Below are 18,258 nucleotides of genomic sequence, written 5' to 3'. Positions count from 1 at the left end.
CCAATATTGGTGGCCTTACCGCTCACTGCCACCTGCTGCCGCTGAGTTTTCCTGCTGTTTTCCTCTCGCTCCCAGTTTCCACTTGGGTTGGAGCGGGCGGGAAGGGAGCGCCTCTGGGAACCGCCCACTGACATCCTCTGGCGACCTAATCGTGTAAGTGGCCTCCTGCCCGCTGAGATGCCAGATTGGTGCGGGCGGGAGTCGCCGCCAGCAGGAGGAAGGACCACTGTCCTTACCCCGACAGTAGGTATGAAGACCTGCAAAAGAAGGTAAGCAAACATCTTTAAAAAAAATTTTTTACAGCAAGCAATGTTACCTGGATGGGGGTCCCCTGATGGTGTTTCGGTGATTTTTTTGTTGTTGTTGTGCTAATTTTACTTTTCAGGTCTTCCACCCTCCCTCCTCAGCGGCACTTGGGCAGCAGGCTCCTTTGCCATCGAGATTGAGAGCTCCTGCCCGCTGCTGCCCAGATTGAGCCGTTATTTTGCCGCCAGGCAGTACTGCCACCTCTCTTAGAGGAATCTTTCAGGCAAAGTACCACCCTAGTCTCTCGGAGACCACCGGCGGTGTTTTGGGCAGCAAATGGGTGGGCCTTGCAGCTCATGAATACTAGGCCCTATATAAATGCAAGTCTTTCTTTTAACTCAGTATACACTAGAAAATGAGCCTTCTCGTTTTTATGGCCTGTTGCTGCAACTAGTGGTGCCTTCAACCATCAGCCCATCCAGGGGATTTAGTTCTTCTTCCCCCACTTGTAAAGGTTTAACTTCACTCCCCTCCCCAGTGTTCAATACACCAAAAGTATTTTCTGGCCAAAGAGTTAAACAACCACCTTCCTGCTCTTTGCCAATGCTGCTCGTTTGCTGGCTGTTAGCAGCTATGTGACAGTGGCCTGTGTGGAAATGTATTTTTATCTAAGCTGATACCACACGGTATTTTTGTGCCCTTTGCAATATATAACAAAATGGAGTCCTGGTCCTTCTAGAAATTTCTGCATAAAGCAGTCAGCTTGCATAAACAGCTAAACCTGGCTTGAATTGGCTTATAGCCACCAGACAGCTAGGAGGCAAGTCCTGCTGAGACAAGTACCCCCCATGGTGCTCTCCTATTGTCTATACAACACCAGTTGCACTCCACCCCACCCTTTTCGAAGTACTCAAACCACCAGCCATTATCTCTTGTAGAGACCTCATCCATTTGATGCAAAAAGATAACTGACTAGGAAACTGGACAATCCTGACACAATGCAATGCAGGTAATAGCTCATTACCACACTCTCATCGAGTAATGGCCGGCTGGCCAACTAATAACCCTGACAAAAGGAAATATCTGGAAACCATGTCAGGACAAGGATGTAGTAATTAACTCTTTACCTGTATTCACTGACTGCGAGACAGAGCCAATACACAGGGAGAGGCCATAACTTGGGTTTTACTGTATAAATATCTCGTGAAACTGTACCATTTCGTAGGTGTTCACTTAGCCATTGACTGAGTGTGACCTTTCCCTTGCTAGCAAGTAAATTAAAGAAACTTCTGCCGGAGCTGAAGGTGTCCGAGTCATTTATCGGAGGTCGAGATTTCGACACCTGTGTGACTCACTTGCTAATGTTCCCAACCGTATCTCGTGAGAAAGCACCTGCAATTGGCACTTCGCCTCAGCTAATGGCGCATTCAAGATGCTAAACTTACAGTGTGGGAAACCGAGGTGATCAAACTACATCCTAGCATTGTGTGACACAGAACACTTCAGGACTAATTACATTCACTTGTCCAACTTTTAACATGACATAAAATCAAATGCGTTGATATAATTATTTACAGCAAACTCTTTGGCACCCTTAATGCTGGCGCTTAGTTTAAAGCTTACAAGATGTAAGTTGTACATGTGCGTAGCTGTCTGCCCCTATCTCTCTTCCTCTTCTTCAGGTACTGACACTTACTTGGGCATCATGGCTCAGTGGGTAGCACTCTCGCCTCTGAGTCAGAAGGTTCAAGTCCCACTCCAGGAACTTGAGCACATAATCCAGTTTGACACTTCAGAGTACTGAGGGAGTGCTGCACAGTCAGAGGTGCCACCTTTAGGATGAGATGTTAAGCCGAAGCCCTGTCTGGCCTCTCCGATGAACGCATATTATCCCATGGCACTCTTTGAAGAGCAGAGGATTTCACTCTAGTATTCTGGCCAATTTTTATCTCTCAACCTCCATCACTAAAATAGGTGATCTGGTATTATCGCATTGCCGATGGTGGGACCTTGCTCTGTGCAAAGTGGCTGCTGCAATTCCTACATTACAACAGTGACTACACTTTAGAAGCGCTTTGGGACGTCCTGAGGTCGTGAAACGCGCTATATAAATCCAAATCCTTTATTTTTTTTATTTTGATGCCAAAATGTTAAAAGTTCTGAAAGGGTTAATTTTGAAGCAGAATAAAACTCTTACAAGGCGTTCTACAACATAGAAAGAACCATCACAAAAATACTAAATGACTGACTCCTATTAAATGCCCACATTTCACACAAGATCGAGTAAACTGGCTGCTGAACTATCCATATCATCACAACATCTACACAAAGGAACGTGGCTCTCACTTGAGCCGAAGATTAATGTCAGAACATAAATAGTGGATGTACTGACGTGAGCGAGGGATGTTTGCCAGCTGTATGGGAACTGAATGTACTCTCACTCGTCGTGTACACAGGGGGAAGTAGGCGTGACAGAGAACCACACTGTGAGACCTGTAGCAAACAGACACTGAAAAGCAGCAGAATGTTAGAATAACAGCCTTATTGACACTGAACCTCGTCCAAACAAGGACTTCTACTGAAACTTAATGTGCTTCCAAATATTAGAGGTCAACCCACTTGGCAGACAGCCCAGCACATTATGTTCTGTGCCAGTTAAACATTAGACGTATAGAGTGTACTGGGGAGCATGTTAATTATTTTAAATTTCACTCTTAAACTCTAATCCATGCAATACTATTTTTTCTTGCATTTCTAATTTCCCTCTTTTACATATTTTCTTGAACTTCCGTCCCACTCGAATGTCCCCAGCCCCTTGCTGCCAAGGCTCCTGGTTGACCTAGGGTTATTCAGGGTCGGACCATTCATGCCGATCCCTCCCTCCACTGGTTGGAGGTGAAGTTTTGCAGGGTGGGGAGCAGTGGGGTTTCCTCCACCCAGCCCGAGGCAGCACACTTAAGGCTCACACAGACCGTACGGTCCAGCAAAGCGACCTGCAAACAGGCGCAAGAATTTGAATGAAGGTGACTGAGTTCAATTACAGGCCAAGGAAAGGATTTGTGAGCTAGGGGAATTGGACTGGGATTTGAACACTGCACTGCCAGCATCTCCAGGTCGCTTCCTCCTCGTCTCTCTTCACTGGACTAAGTTTTACTCTGTTGTCCCCAGCAATAGCTCATTTCTTGCGTGTGTTTCCGCTTTTCTTCCAGCCGGATTCTTGTGCTGTTTACTGAGCCTACGTTTGAACTGGCCTTTCAACTCCACCCCAGTCCTGCACATAATGCAAGTGTGCCATCTGCTAACGGTTCTTCTCGCATCAGTCCAAATCGTCCAGCCAGCTTAAAACACAGGCTGCATTGTCTCAGCCTTTCCGAGAACGTTCATGCAAGATGATCTTCCCTGTATCCTTTATTCCCATAAATGGGCGTACAAGTGTGCATTCTGAACTTTAACCTTGACTCTTAAAGCACCACCCAATGCGGAAAATGCAACACGATAGACCGAAGGTCACCTTGGCAAGCTCGCAGCTTTCTACGTCAACAGAAAGATATTACATTACAAAACACGTCTGCAAAACCCCCATATTTTGTACAATGTTTGCAGATATTTTTAAAGGGTCTCCCATGGGATTGCTCACAGTAAATTGTTGAGCCTCTTATTATAGAATGTAACTGGTATTCTGCCACAAAGGTGTAGTTACATTTAATGTGGCCTATCCTTTGAAGGTCACAATGTCCAATTGCTGTAAATAGGCACCCCTAAGGTCAATTACAGGCTCAATGCTGTTACAAACATCCTGATCCTACATTACAGCAGTGACTACATTTAAAAAGTACTTACAAAATCAATGATACAGGACAAAAAGCCATTTGGCCCATCATGCCTGTGCCAACTCTTTGAAGGAGTTTTCCTATTCATGTCACACCCTGCTCTTTCCCCATAGCTCCACGCATTTTTCCCCTTTCAAGTATTTATCCAATTTTCTTTTGAAAGTTATTATTGTATCTGCTTCCACCACCCTTTCAGGCAGTGCATTCCAGATCACAACAACTCGCTGCATAACCACAATTCTCCTCAACTCGCCTCTGGTAGTTTTACCAACAACCTTAAATCTGTGTCCTTCATTGGCTGTAAAGCACTTTAGGATGCCCTGAGGTTGTGAAAGGCGCTATGTAAATGCAAGTTATTTCTTTCTTCGAGGTCATTTGGAACTCATTTTTACTGCAGGGGAAGATTTCTCTTTACATTGGCTACTGCTTGTAAATCCTTGGCTCCTTCCCAAGGTCAGAATAAATCAGCAAGAACTAACTGTTCCTTTTTTTCCTCGATCATTTTAAGCATGATACAGAAATTTGCATAGGGGACAAAGTATGATGCTTGAGGTGTGATAGACACAAAATCTTTTTTAATATATATATATCTTCTAGCTGCTCTCCCTTGGCATTGCGCAGAGGTAACCTGGGGTCTTGAGCGCAAATAGAATGAACATCCGCTAACCTGGCCTGTCCCTTTAAGTTCAGGTGCTCTGCAAAAGTAATCTTAATTGGTCATTTGGAGGCTAATTATTGGACGTTCTTCTACATTGCGACTGCTTGCTCCTTGCCTTGCCTTTGTACCAATCTCTCCAAGTTATCTTGAGCAAATTACTTGGTTTCATTCTATATATTTTTAAGATTGTTCTCTGCGTTTCATTCTGAAAAATGAGGCCTCTGAGTGTAATAGACTCTCAGCACTTTTACATAAATAGAATCAAAGAAATATATGGCACAGGAGGCCATTCGACCCATCATGTCTGCACAGTCAAAACAGAGCTATCCAGCCTAATCCACTTTCCAGTTCTTGATCCGTAGCCCTGTAGGTTAGGACACTTCAATACATATCCAAGTACGTTTTAAAAGTACGTTTCAGGCAGTGAGTCCCAGAATCCCACCGCTCTCTGGATGAAAACATTTCTCCTCAACTCCCCGCTAATCCTTCTACCAATTACTTTAAATCTATGTCCCCTGGTTATTAACCTCTCTGCTAAGGGAAATAGGTCCTTCCTATCTACTCTATCTAGGCCCCTCATAATTTTATCCAACTCAATTAAATCTCCCCTCAGCCTCATCTGTTCCAAAGAAAACAACCCAATCCAATCTTTCCTCATTGCTAAGAATCTCCAGTCCTGGCAATATCCTCAAAAATCTCCTCTGTGTTCTCACTAGTGCAATCACATCTTTCCTGTAATGTGGTGACCAAAACTGTATGTCGTGCTCTAGCTGCGGCCTAACTAGTGTTTTATAAAGCTCGAACATAACTTCCCTGCTCGTATATTCTATGCCTCGTCTAATAAAGGAAAGTACCCCATATGCCCTCTTATTTACCTGTCCTGCTACCTTCAAGGACCTGTGGACATGAACTCCAAGTTCCCTATGTTCCTCTACACTTCTCAGTATCCTACCATTTATTGTGTATTCCCTTGCTTTGTTAAGCCTCCCCAAATACATTACAGGCAACTCTCGATTATCTGGGTCCCTCGGGGATCAGGCTATTCCGGGTAAACGATTTTGTCGCTAGGGCAAGTGCACGTACTTGCCGAGAATGTTTGAGTCCCAAATTTATACAGTACTTTGATGCTTTTCTGCTCCAGGATGGGATTGTCCACCTATTCATTTTAATATAAAGTGAAGAGACCCATGTTATACTGTGTCTACTTTTTCTTAAAATAGCCAGTCTAAAGGCTTCAACCGCTGGGGGTCGAATGAGACTCGGCTTTACTTACCCCCGAGGCGGCACCCTCAGTGATACTCCAGACTGCACAAGAGCACATTCACCAAGATCAGAAAACGGAAAGACGGCAGGGAAGGGAGGAAGAGTTGAATAAATCTTTTGCCCCTCTGAACTTGCTTCCAGCGTGATGATCTGGACAGTGCCCTAAAAGAGCGGGTTGGGAGCAATGCCTTCGATCTGATAACGTGAGGATGGGTCACAGTATGAGCAGACAGACTGTCCAGGTTCGAGTTAATTTGATTGCTCTACAACGATTCCTTTAAGGTCGAGACAGCATTAAACTTTATTATAAAATAAAGCCCTTCCTCTGTGTGTAGTGATAATGCTGTGTGTCAGCGCAGGACTGTGTGTGGGGTGAGTTTAATGGTCATGTGCAGCTGTACACGGGACAGAATCACAGTTTTTAAAAATGCCGTTGCAGCTGGTTCTCCGTTAGATCCGTGTACGGATAATCAAGAGTTGCCTGTACCTCACATTTCTCCAGATTGAATTCCATTGGCCACTTTTCTGCCAACCTGACCAGACCATTCCTGCAGTCTACAGCTTTCTTCCTCACTATCAACCACAGGGCCAATTTTTATATCATCTGCAAACTTCTTAATCATACCCCCTACATTCAAGTCTAAGTCATGATGAACAGCACAAAAAGCAAGGAAACTAGTATTAAGCCCTGTGTGGAAACCCACTGGAAACAGCCTTCCAGGCACAAAAACACCCATCGACCATTACACTTTGCTTCCTGCCACTGAGCCAATTTTAGATGAATCTTCCCACTTTCCCTTTGAACCCATGGGCTTTTACTTTTGTGACCAGTGTGCCATGTGGGACCTTGTCAAAAACCTTGCTAAAATCCAAGTAGACTACATAAAATGCACCACCCTCATCGACCCTCCTCATTACCTCCTCAAAAAATGTAATCAAGTTAGCCAGACACGACCTTCCCTTAACAAATCCACGCTGACTCTCCTTCATTAATCCATGCCTTTCTAAATGATGATTTATATTGTCCCTCAGAAATTTTCCAATAATTTTCCCGCCACCGAGGTTAGGCTGATTGACCTGTAACTATTCGGTCTATCCCTTTCTCTCTTTTTAAACAATGGCAGAATGTTATCGGTCCTCCAGTCCTCCGGCACCACACCAGTAGCCAGAGAGGATTGGAAAATGCTGGTCAGAGTCTCCGCTATTTCCTCCCTTTTTTCTCTTAACAGCCTGGGATACATTTCATCTGGGCTTGGAGATTTATCCACTTTCAAAGATGCTCTTAATACTTTCTTTTTCTCTATGTTTATCCCATCCAATATTTCACACTCCTCTTCCTTAATTACAGTGTCTGAATCATCCCTCTATTCTGTGAAGACAGACGCAAAGTATTAATTAAGAACCATACCTGCGTCTTCCGCCTCCACACATAGGTTAGCTTTTAAGTCTCTAATAGGCCCTACACTTTCCTTAGTTATCCTCTTGCTCTTTATGTATTTATAAAACATCTTTAGGTTTTCCTTGATTTTACTTGCCAATATTTCTTCATGTCCTCGCTTTGCTTTCCTAATTTTCTTTTAAATTTCACCCCTGCCCTTTCTATACTTCTCTCAGCTTTCTATAGTATTGAGCTCTCGGTGTCTGACAAAAGCTTCCCTTTTTTCCCTTATCCTACCCTGTATGCTCCTTGACATTTAGGGGACTCTAGATTTGGGAGTTCCACCCTATTTCTTTGTGGGAACAAATTTGCTCTGGACCCTCACTATCTCCTCCTTGAATGCCTCCACCCACCTCGAGGCAGAGCACTTAAAGCTCACATGGAACATGCGATATGTATAGAAACACGAAAACTAAACAGAAAACATAGTGATGGCCTATTGAATAGGGTTGATTTTCTTCTCTGGGCAACTATCAGGCACAGTGCTCTTGTGAGGAGGCAGCTACCCACCTTTTCCTCCCACAGGGCATGCGCCACAACCTGGGCCTTGCGAACAAAACGCAGCAACACAACACAGCTGCCGACTAGATCAGGCCAACCAGAATGGGCCCTCTGTCAAAGTAATGGACAGGAAAAGACCAACTGGCCTATTCAGCCTGCCCCACACAGCCATGATGCCTGAAGCATGACGATTCACACCAACCCCACCCACAAACCAGTAGCCAGGTAACCTCCTGGGGGAGGCACAAATCAAATTAAAACCCAAAACAATGGAAACTTACTCTCCAACCTATCAGCATCCAGCTGGCCCTGTCTGCCTCAAAACATGTGGGGGAGGGGAAGGTTGAAGATACAGGTCATTATTTGCCTTGGCTTCTTTATCCTGCCCCCAGGACCCCTATTGACCCCCCCCCCCCCACCCAGTTGGCAAGGATCCAGGGGAGAGACCAAAGCACCAGTTTCTGGGGAGTAGCGTCCCTACAGTAAGGCACCCAACAAGTGAACTCAATGCAAGGTGAGATTGGAGGCCAGGAATGCCCCTCCCATCTATTTATTATACCAACACAGGCAGCAACAAAAAAATAATCTTTTATCATGTTTTTCTTGATCTCTGGATGTCCTGAAGCACTTTCCAGCCAATGAAGTACTTTTGAAGTGTAGTCACTGCTGTAATGTAGAAAGCGTGGCAACCAATTTGCACACAGCAAAATCCCATGACCAACAACGTGATAAAAGGCCAGATAATCAACAACTTATATTAAATGCACATTTAATAAGCGATAGCTTCAGTATTTACCAGGGAGATGGATCAGGTGAACATGACGTTGGAAGATGACATTAGAAATGATATAACCACATTTAAAATAAAACGGAGAAATATTAAATTAACAAATCAAATTCATAGAGGATAAAACTCCTGGTTTGGACAGATTGCATCCGCACATTTTAATCTAGGGAAGAGATAGTAGAGACACTATTCCGCATATTTGATAATTCATTAGAAAAAAGCGTAGTGCCAGAGGAGCGGTGGATAGTAACATACCTATATTTAAGGAGGGAGATAGAACATCTCCGGGAAACTTAACATCGGTAGTAGGAAGAATAGTGGAATCACTACTAAAGGAGAAGATAGAACAACATCACGAAATGCAAAATATAATAATGAATAGTCAACATGGATTTCAATAGGGAATGTCTTGACCAACGTGATTGAACTGTTTGAAGAGGTAACAGAGAGAGTAGATAAAGGTAATACAGTAGATGTAATACAACCTAGATTTCCAAAAGGCCTCCGATAAGATATCAGATCGACTAATGAATAAGGTCACAGAATGCGGAGTCAGGGGACAAGTAGTATAATGAATAGCTAGCTGGCTTCCAGACAGAAAGCAGACAATAAAGGGGTAAAGGGTAGCTATTCACAGTGGCAGAAGGTGGGTTATGGTGTCCCACAAGGATCAGTGAAGCGATCACTGTTATTCACAATTTATATTAACGATTTGGAATCAAAAACACAATTTCTAAATTTGAGGATGACACCAAATTGGGAGGGATGATAAATACTGAGGAGGACTGCAACAAATTAATAAGAAGACATGAATAAACTTGCAGAATGGGCATATAATTGGCAAATAAATGTGAGATATTAATTTTTGGTAAGAAAAATAAGGAGGTCACTTATGACTTAGAAAATAAGAATCTAAATGGGGTTGAGGAGCAAAGGGATCTCGGAGTACAAATACACAAATCAGTAAAAGCTGCGACGGAGGTCAATAAGGCTATAACAAAAGCAAACCAAGCACTAGGGTTTATTTCAAGATAGATAGAATTGAAAAGTCGGAAAGTTATGCTAAGCTTGTATCAAACCTGAGTTAGACCACGCTTATAGTACTGCGTACAGTTCTGGTCATCATATTATAAAAATAATTTAGTGTCTGGAGTCTCTCCGGTGGTTAGTCTGGGGTCTCTCCGGTGGTTAGTCTGGGATCTGTCTGGTGGTTAGTCTGGGATGTGTCTGGTGGTTAGTCTGGGGTCAGTCTGGTGGTTAGTCTGGGATCTGTCTGATGGTTAGTCTGGGAACTGTCTGGTGGTTAGTCTGGGATCTGTCTGGTGGTTTGTCTGGGACCTGTCTGGTAGTTTGTCTGGCGTCTCTCCAGTGGTTAGTTTGGGGTTGTCTGGTGGTTTGTCTGGGATCAGTCTGGTGGTTAGTCTGGGGTCTCTCCAACGGTTAGTCTGGGGTCTGTCTAGTGGTTAGTCTGGGATCAGGCTGCTGGTTCGTCTGGGATCTGTCTGGTGGTTGGTCTTGGGTCTGTCTGGTGGTTTGTCTAGGATCTGTCTGGTGGTTAGTCTGGAGTTTGTCTGGTGGTTTGTCTAGGATCTGTCTGGTGGTTAGTCTGGGATCTGTCTGGTGTTAGTCTGGGGTCTGTCTGATCGTTAGTCTGCGATCTGTCTAGTGGTTAGTCTGGGGTCTCTCCAGTGGTTACTCTGGGGTCAGCCTGGTAGTTAGTCTGGGATCTGTCTGATGGTTAGTCTGGGATCTGTCTGGTGGTTTGTCTGGGATCTGTCTGGTGGTTTGTCTGGGATCTGTCTGCTGGTTAGTTTGGGGTCTGTCTGGTGGTTAGTCTGGGCTCACTCTGGTAGTTAGTTTGGGGTCTGTCTGGTGGTTAGTCTGGGATCACTCTGGTGGTTAGTCTGGGATCTGTCTGGTGGTTAGTCTGGGATCAGGCTGGTGGTTGGTCTGGGGTCTGTCTTGTGGTTTCTCTAGGATGTGTCTGGTGGTTAGTCTGGGGTTTGTCTGATGGTTAGTCTGGGATCGGTCTGGTGGTTAGTCTGGGGTCTCTCAGTGGTTACTCTGGAATAAGTCGGTGGTTAGTCTGGGATATGTCTGGTGGATTGTCTGGGACCTGTCTGGTGGTTACTCTGGGGTCAGCCTGGTGGTTAGTCTTGGGTCAGTCAGTGGTTAGTCTGGGGTCTCTCCGATGGTTAGTCTGGGGTCTGTCTGGTGCTTAGTCTGTGATCTGTCTGGTGCTTAGTCTGGGATCTGTCTGGTGATTTGTCTGGGATCTGTCTGGCGGTTAGTCTGGGATCTGTCTGGTGGTTAGTCTGGGATCTGTCTGGTGGTTTGTCTGGGACCAGTCTGGTGGTTACTCTGGGATCTGTCTGGTGATTAGTCTGGGGTCAGTCAGTGGTTAGTCTGGGGTCTCTCCGATGGTTAGTCTGGGGTCTGTCTGGTGGATAGTCTGGGATCGGTCTGGTGGTTAGTTTGGGGTCTGTCTGGTGGTTAGTCTGGGCTCACTCTGGTGGTTAGTTCGGGAAATGTCTGGTGATTAGTCTGGGATGTGTCTGGTGTTAGTCTGGAGTCTGTCTGGTGGTTAGTCTGGGGTCTGTCTGGTGGTTAGACTGGGATCAGGATGGTGGTTAGCCTGGGATCTGTCTGGTGTTAGTCTGGGGTCTGTCTGGTGGTTTGTCTAGGATATGTCTGGTGGTTAGTCTGGGGTCTGTCTGTTGGTTTGTCTAGGATCTGTCTGGTGGTTAGTCTGGGATCTGTCTGGTGTTAGTCTGGGGTCTGTCTGATGGTTAGTCTGGGATCAGCCTGGTGGTTAGTCTGGGGTCTCTCCAGTGGTTAGTCTGGGGTCAGCCTGGTGGTTAGTCTGGGATCTGTCTGATTGTTAGTCTGTGATCTGTCTGGTGATTTGTCTGGGATCTGTCTGGTGGTTTGTCTGGGATCTGTCTGGTGGTTAGTTTGGGGTCTGTCTGGTGGTTAGTCTGATATCTGTCTGGTGGTTAGTCTGGGATCTGTCTGGTGGTTAGTCTCGTGTCTGTCTGGTGTTAGTCTGGGGTCTGTCTGGTGGTTAGTCTGGGATATGTCTGGTGGTTAGTCTGAGATCTATCTGGTGGTTAGTCTGATATCTGTCTGGTGGTTAGTCTGGGATATGTCTGGTGGTTAGTCTGGGATATATCTGGTGGTTAGTCTGGTATCTGTCTGGTGGTTAGTCTGGTATCTGTCTGGTGGTTAGTCTGGTATCTGTCTGGTGCTAAGTCTGGGATCTGTCTGGTGGTTAGTCTGGGGTATGTCTGGTGTTAGTCTGGGGTCTGTCTGGTGGTTAGTTTGGGATCTGTCTGGTGGTTAGTCTGGGATATGTCTGGTGGTTAGTTTGGTATCTGTCTGGTGGTTAGTCTGGTATCTGTCTGGTGGTTAGTCTGGGATCTGTCTGGTGGTTCGTCTGGGGTCTGCCTGGTGGTTAGTCTGGGAACTGTCTGGTGGTTAGTTTGGGGTCAGTCTCGTGGTTAGTCTGGGGTCAGTCGGTGGTTAGTCTGGGATCTGTCTGGTGGTTAGTCTGGGATCTGTCTGGTGGTTAGTCTGTGATCAATCTGGTGGTTAATCTGGGATCTCTCTGGTGATTTGTCTGGGATCTGTCCGGTGGTTAGCCTTGGGTCAGTCGGTGATTAGTCTGGGGTCAGTCTGGTGGTTAGTCTGGGATCTGTCAGGTGGTTAGTCTGGGATCTGTCTGGTGGTTAGTCTGGGATCTGTCTGGTGGTTAGTCTGGGATCAGTCTGGTGGTTAGTCTTGGATCTGTCTGGTGGTTAGTCTGGGATCTGTCTGGTGGTTAGTCGGTAATCAGTCTGGTGGTTAGTCTGTAATAAGTCGGTGGTTAGTCTGGGATCTATCTGGTGGTTATTCTGGGATCTGTCTCGTGTTAGGCTTGGATCTGTCTGGTGGTCAGTCTTCGATCTGTCTGGTAGTTAGTCTGGGATATGTCTGGTGTTAGTCTGGGATCAATCTGGTGGTAAGTCTGGGGACAGTCTGGTGGTTAGTCTGGGGTCTATCTGGTGGTTATTCTGGAATCTGTCTGGTGGTTAGTCTGGGATCTGTCTGGTGTTAGTCTGGGGTCTGTCTGATGGTTAGTCTGCGATCTGTCTAGTGGTTAGTCTGGGGTCTCTCCAGTGGTTACTCTGGGGTCAGCCTGGTGGTTAGTCTGTGATCTGTCTGGTGGTTAGTCTGGGGTCAGTCTGGTGGATAGTCTGGGGTCAGTCGATGGTTAGTTTGGGATCTGTCTCGTGATTAGTCTGGGATCAGTCTGGTGGTTTGTCTGGGATCTGGCTGGTGGTTAGTCTGGGATCAGTCGGTGGTTAGTCTGGGATCTGTCTGGTGGTTTGTCTGGGGACTGTCTGGTGGTTAGTCTGGGGTCTGTCTGGTGGTTAATCTGGGATCTGTCTGGTGATTTGTCTGGGATCTGTCTGGTGGTTTGTCTTGGGTCAGTCTTATGGTTAGTCTGGGGCCAGTCGATGGTTAGTCTGGGATCTGTCTGGTGGTTTGTCTGGGGACTGTCTGGTGGTTAGTCTGGGGTCTGTCTGGTGGTTAATCTGGGATCTGTCTGGTGATTTGTCTGGGATCTGTCTGGTGGTTTGTCTTGGGTCAGTCTTATGGTTAGTCTGGGGCCAGTCGATGGTTAGTCTGGGATCTGTCTCGTGGTTAGTCTGGTATCTGTCTCATGTTTATTCTGGGATCTGTGAGATAGTTAGTCTGGAATCTGTCTGGTGATTAGCCTGGGATCTGTCTGGTGGTTAGTCTGGGATCTGTCTGGTGTTAGTCTGGGGTCTGTCTGGTGGTTTGTCTAGGATATGTCTGGTGGTTAGTCTGGGGTCTGTCTGTTGGTTTGTCTAGGATCTGTCTGGTGGTTAGTCTGGGATCTGTCTGATTGTTAGTCTGTGATCTGTCTGGTGATTTGTCTGGGATCTGTCTGGTGGTTTGTCTGGGATCTGTCTGGTGGTTAGTTTGGGGTCTGTCTGGTGGTTAGTCTGATATCTGTCTGGTGGTTAGTCTGGGATCTGTCTGGTGGTTAGTCTCGTGTCTGTCTGGTGTTAGTCTGGGGTCTGTCTGGTGGTTAGTCTGGGATATGTCTGGTGGTTAGTCTGAGATCTATCTGGTGGTTAGTCTGATATCTGTCTGGTGGTTAGTCTGGGATATGTCTGGTGGTTAGTCTGGGATATATCTGGTGGTTAGTCTGGTATCTGTCTGGTGGTTAGTCTGGTATCTGTCTGGTGGTTAGTCTGGTATCTGTCTGGTGCTAAGTCTGGGATCTGTCTGGTGGTTAGTCTGGGGTATGTCTGGTGTTAGTCTGGGGTCTGTCTGGTGGTTAGTTTGGGATCTGTCTGGTGGTTAGTCTGGGATATGTCTGGTGGTTAGTTTGGTATCTGTCTGCTGGTTAGTCTGGTATCTGTCTGGTGGTTAGTCTGGGATCTGTCTGGTGGTTCGTCTGGGGTCTGCCTGGTGGTTAGTCTGGGAACTGTCTGGTGGTTAGTTTGGGGTCAGTCTCGTGGTTAGTCTGGGGTCAGTCGGTGGTTAGTCTGGGATCTGTCTGGTGGTTAGTCTGGGATCTGTCTGGTGGTTAGTCTGTGATCAATCTGGTGGTTAATCTGGGATCTCTCTGGTGATTTGTCTGGGATCTGTCCGGTGGTTAGCCTTGGGTCAGTCGGTGATTAGTCTGGGGTCAGTCTGGTGGTTAGTCTGGGATCTGTCAGGTGGTTAGTCTGGGATCTGTCTGGTGGTTAGTCTGGGATCTGTCTGGTGGTTAGTCTGGGATCAGTCTGGTGGTTAGTCTTGGATCTGTCTGGTGGTTAGTCTGGGATCTGTCTGGTGGTTAGTCGGTAATCAGTCTGGTGGTTAGTCTGTAATAAGTCGGTGGTTAGTCTGGGATCTATCTGGTGGTTATTCTGGGATCTGTCTCGTGTTAGGCTTGGATCTGTCTGGTGGTCAGTCTTCGATCTGTCTGGTAGTTAGTCTGGGATATGTCTGGTGTTAGTCTGGGATCAATCTGGTGGTAAGTCTGGGGACAGTCTGGTGGTTAGTCTGGGGTCTATCTGGTGGTTATTCTGGAATCTGTCTGGTGGTTAGTCTGGGATCTGTCTGGTGTTAGTCTGGGGTCTGTCTGATGGTTAGTCTGCGATCTGTCTAGTGGTTAGTCTGGGGTCTCTCCAGTGGTTACTCTGGGGTCAGCCTGGTGGTTAGTCTGTGATCTGTCTGGTGGTTAGTCTGGGGTCAGTCTGGTGGATAGTCTGGGGTCAGTCGATGGTTAGTTTGGGATCTGTCTCGTGATTAGTCTGGGATCAGTCTGGTGGTTTGTCTGGGATCTGGCTGGTGGTTAGTCTGGGATCAGTCGGTGGTTAGTCTGGGATCTGTCTGGTGGTTTGTCTGGGGACTGTCTGGTGGTTAGTCTGGGGTCTGTCTGGTGGTTAATCTGGGATCTGTCTGGTGATTTGTCTGGGATCTGTCTGGTGGTTTGTCTTGGGTCAGTCTTATGGTTAGTCTGGGGCCAGTCGATGGTTAGTCTGGGATCTGTCTCGTGGTTAGTCTGGTATCTGTCTCATGTTTATTCTGGGATCTGTGAGATAGTTAGTCTGGAATCTGTCTGGTGATTAGCCTGGGATCTGTCTGGTGGTTAGTCTGGGATCTGTCTGGTGGTTAGTCTGGGATCTGTCTGGTGTTCGTCTGGGATCGGCCTGGTGGTTAGTCTGGGGTCAGTCATTGATTATTCTGGGGTCTCTCCGATGGTTAGTCTGGGATCGGTCTGGTGGTTAGTCTGGGATCTGTCTGGTGGTTAGTCTGGGATCAGTCGGTGGTTAGTCTGGGATCTGTCTGGTCGTTTGTCTGGGCCCTGTCTGGTGGTTACTCTGGGGTCAGCCTCGTGGTTAGTCTGGGGTCAGTCAGTGGTTAGTCTGGGGTCTCTCCGATGGTTAGTCTGTGGTCTGTCTGGTGGTCAGTCTGAGGTTTCTCCAGTGGTTACTCTGGGGTCAACCTGGTGGTTAGTCTGGGATCTGTCTGATGGTTAGTCTGGGATCTGTCTGGTGGTTTGCCTGGGATCTGTCTGGAGGTTTGTCTAGGATCTGTCCGGTGGTTAGTTTGGGATCTGTCTGATGGTTAGTCTGGGGTCTGTCTGGTGGTTAGTCTGGGATCTGTCCGGTGGTTAGTTTGGGATCTGTCTGATGGTTAGTCTGGGGCATGTCTGGTGGTTAGTCTGGGATTGGTCTGATGGTTAGTCTGGGATCAGTCTGGTGGTTAGTCTGGGATCAGTCTGGTGGTTTGTCTGCGATCTGTCTGGTGGTTAGTCTGGAATAAGTCGGTGGTTAGTCTGGGATATGTCTGGTGGTTAGTCTGAGATCAATCTGGTGGTTAATCTGGGATCTCTCTGGTGATTTGTCTGCGATCTGTCCGGTGGTTAGCCTGGGGTCAGTCGATGGTTAGTCTGAGGTCAGTCTGGAGGTTAGTCTGGGATCTGTCAGGTGGTAAGTCTGGGGTCTGTCTGGTGATTAGTCTGGGGTCAGTCAGTGGTTAGTCTGGGGTCTCTCCGATGGTTAGTCTGGGGTCTGTCTGGTGCTTAGTCTGCGATCTGTCTGGTGCTTAGTCTGGGATCTGTCTGGTGATTTGTCTGGGATCTGTCTGGTGGTTAGTCTGGGAAATGTCTGGTGGTTAGTCTGAGATTTGTCTGGTGGTTAGTCTGGGATCTGTCAGTTGGTTAGTCTGGGATCTGTCTGGTGGTTAGTCTGGGATCTGTCTGGTGTTTAGTCTGGAATCTGTCTGGTGGTTAGCCTGGGAACTGTCTCGTGGTTAGTCTGGTATCTGTCTCATGTTTATTCTGGGATCTGTGTGATAGTTAGTCTGGAATCTGTCTGGTGATTAGCCTGGGATCTGTCTGATGGTTAGTCTGGGATCTGTCTGGTGGTTAGTCTGGGATCTGTCTGGTGTTCGTCTGGGATCGGTCTGGTGGTTAGTCTGGGGTCAGTCAGTGATTATTCTGGGGTCTCTCCGATGGTTAGTCTGGGATCGGTCTGGTGGTTAGTCTGGGATCTGTCTGGTGGTTAGTCTGGGATCAGTCGGTGGTTAATCTGGGATCTGTCTGGTCGTTTGTCTGGGCCCTGTCTGGTGGTTACTCTGGGGTCAGCCTCGTGGTTAGTCTGGGGTCAGTCAGTGGTTAGTCTGGGGTCTCTCCGATGGTTAGTCTGTGGTCTGTCTGGTGGTTAGTCTGAGGTTTCTCCAGTGGTTACTCTGGGGTCAACCTGGTGGTCAGTCTGGGATCTGTCTGATGGTTAGTCTGGGATCTGTCTGGTGGTTTGCCTGGGATCTGTCTGGAGGTTTGTCTGGGATCTGTCCGGTGGTTAGTTTGGGATCTGTCTGATGGTTAGTCTGGGGCATGTCTGATGTTAGTCTGGGGTCTGTCTGGTGGTTAGTCTGGGATCTGTCTGGTGGTTAGTCTGGGATATGTCTGGTGGTTAGTCTGGTATCTGTCTGGTGGTTAGTCTGGTATCTGTCTGGTGGTTAGTCTGGGATTGGTCTGATGGTTAGTCTGGGATCAGTCTGGTGGTTAGTCTGGGATCAGTCTGGTGGTTTGTCTGCGATCTGTCTGGTGGTTAGTCTGGAATAAGTCGGTGGTTAGTCTGGGATATGTCTGGTGGTTAGTCTGAGATCAATCTGGTGGTTAATCTGGGATCTCTCTGGTGATTTGTCTGGGATCTGTCCGGTGGTTAGCCTGGGGTCAGTCGGTGGTTAGTCTGAGGTCAGTCTGGAGGTTAGTCTGGGATCTGTCAGGTGGTAAGTCTGGGGTCTGTCTGGTGATTAGTCTGGGGTCAGTCAGTGGTTAGTCTGGGGTCTCTCCGATGGTTAGTCTGGGGTCTGTCTGGTGCTTAGTCTGGGATCTGTCTGGTGCTTAGTCTGGGATCTGTCTGGTGATTTGTCTGGGATCTGTCTGGTGGTTAGTCTGGGAAATGTCTGGTGGTTAGTCTGAGATCTGTCTGGTGGTTAGTCTGGGATCTGTCAGTTGGTTAGTCTGGGATCTGTCTGGTGGTTAGTCTGGGATCTGTCTGGTGGTTTGCCTGGGATCTGTCTGGAGGTTTGTCTGGGATCTGTCCGGTGGTTAGTTTGGGATCTGTCTGATGGTTAGTCTGGGGCATGTCTGGTGTTAGTCTGGGGTCTGTCTGGTGGTTAGTCTGGGATCTGTCTGGTGGTTAGTCTGGGATATGTCTGGTGGTTAGTCTGGTATCTGTCTGGTGGTTAGTCTGGTATCTGTCTGGTGGTTAGTCTGGGATTGGTCTGATGGTTAGTCTGGGATCAGTCTGGTGGTTAGTCTGGGATCAGTCTGGTGGTTAGTCTGGGATCAGTCTGGTGGTTTGTCTGCGATCTGTCTGGTGGTTAGTCTGGAATAAGTCGGTGGTTAGTCTGGGATATGTCTGGTGGTTAGTCTGAGATCAATCTGGTGGTTAATCTGGGATCTCTCTGGTGATTTGTCTGGGATCTGTCCGGTGGTTAGCCTGGGGTCAGTCGGTGGTTA

At 47.1% G+C, this 18,258-nt stretch overlaps 1 long non-coding RNA gene across 3 annotated transcripts in view; it reads right to left on the bottom strand.

Moving 5' to 3' along the window:
• LOC139227782 (uncharacterized) overlaps nt 1-6,318 on the bottom strand; it is a 52,924-nt gene extending 46,606 nt beyond the window's left edge. For 2 of the 3 annotated variants that reach the window (XR_011587464.1, XR_011587463.1), the window contains exons 1-2: nt 6,008-6,318; nt 20-257 (exon numbers count right to left, since the gene is read on the bottom strand). This is a non-coding gene — a long non-coding RNA (uncharacterized lncRNA). Of the gene's footprint in view, nt 1-19; nt 258-2,638; nt 3,221-6,007 lie in introns of those variants that run through there. The other variant, XR_011587465.1, reaches the window with a different exon arrangement.
• Nucleotides 6,319-18,258: the final 11,940 nt, after the last annotated feature.

The sequence above is a fragment of the Pristiophorus japonicus genome, chromosome 17 (assembly GCF_044704955.1).
Source record: "Pristiophorus japonicus isolate sPriJap1 chromosome 17, sPriJap1.hap1, whole genome shotgun sequence".
Lineage (NCBI taxonomy): Eukaryota > Metazoa > Chordata > Chondrichthyes > Pristiophoridae > Pristiophorus > Pristiophorus japonicus.
This window is presented reverse-complemented; position numbering and strand designations above follow the sequence as displayed.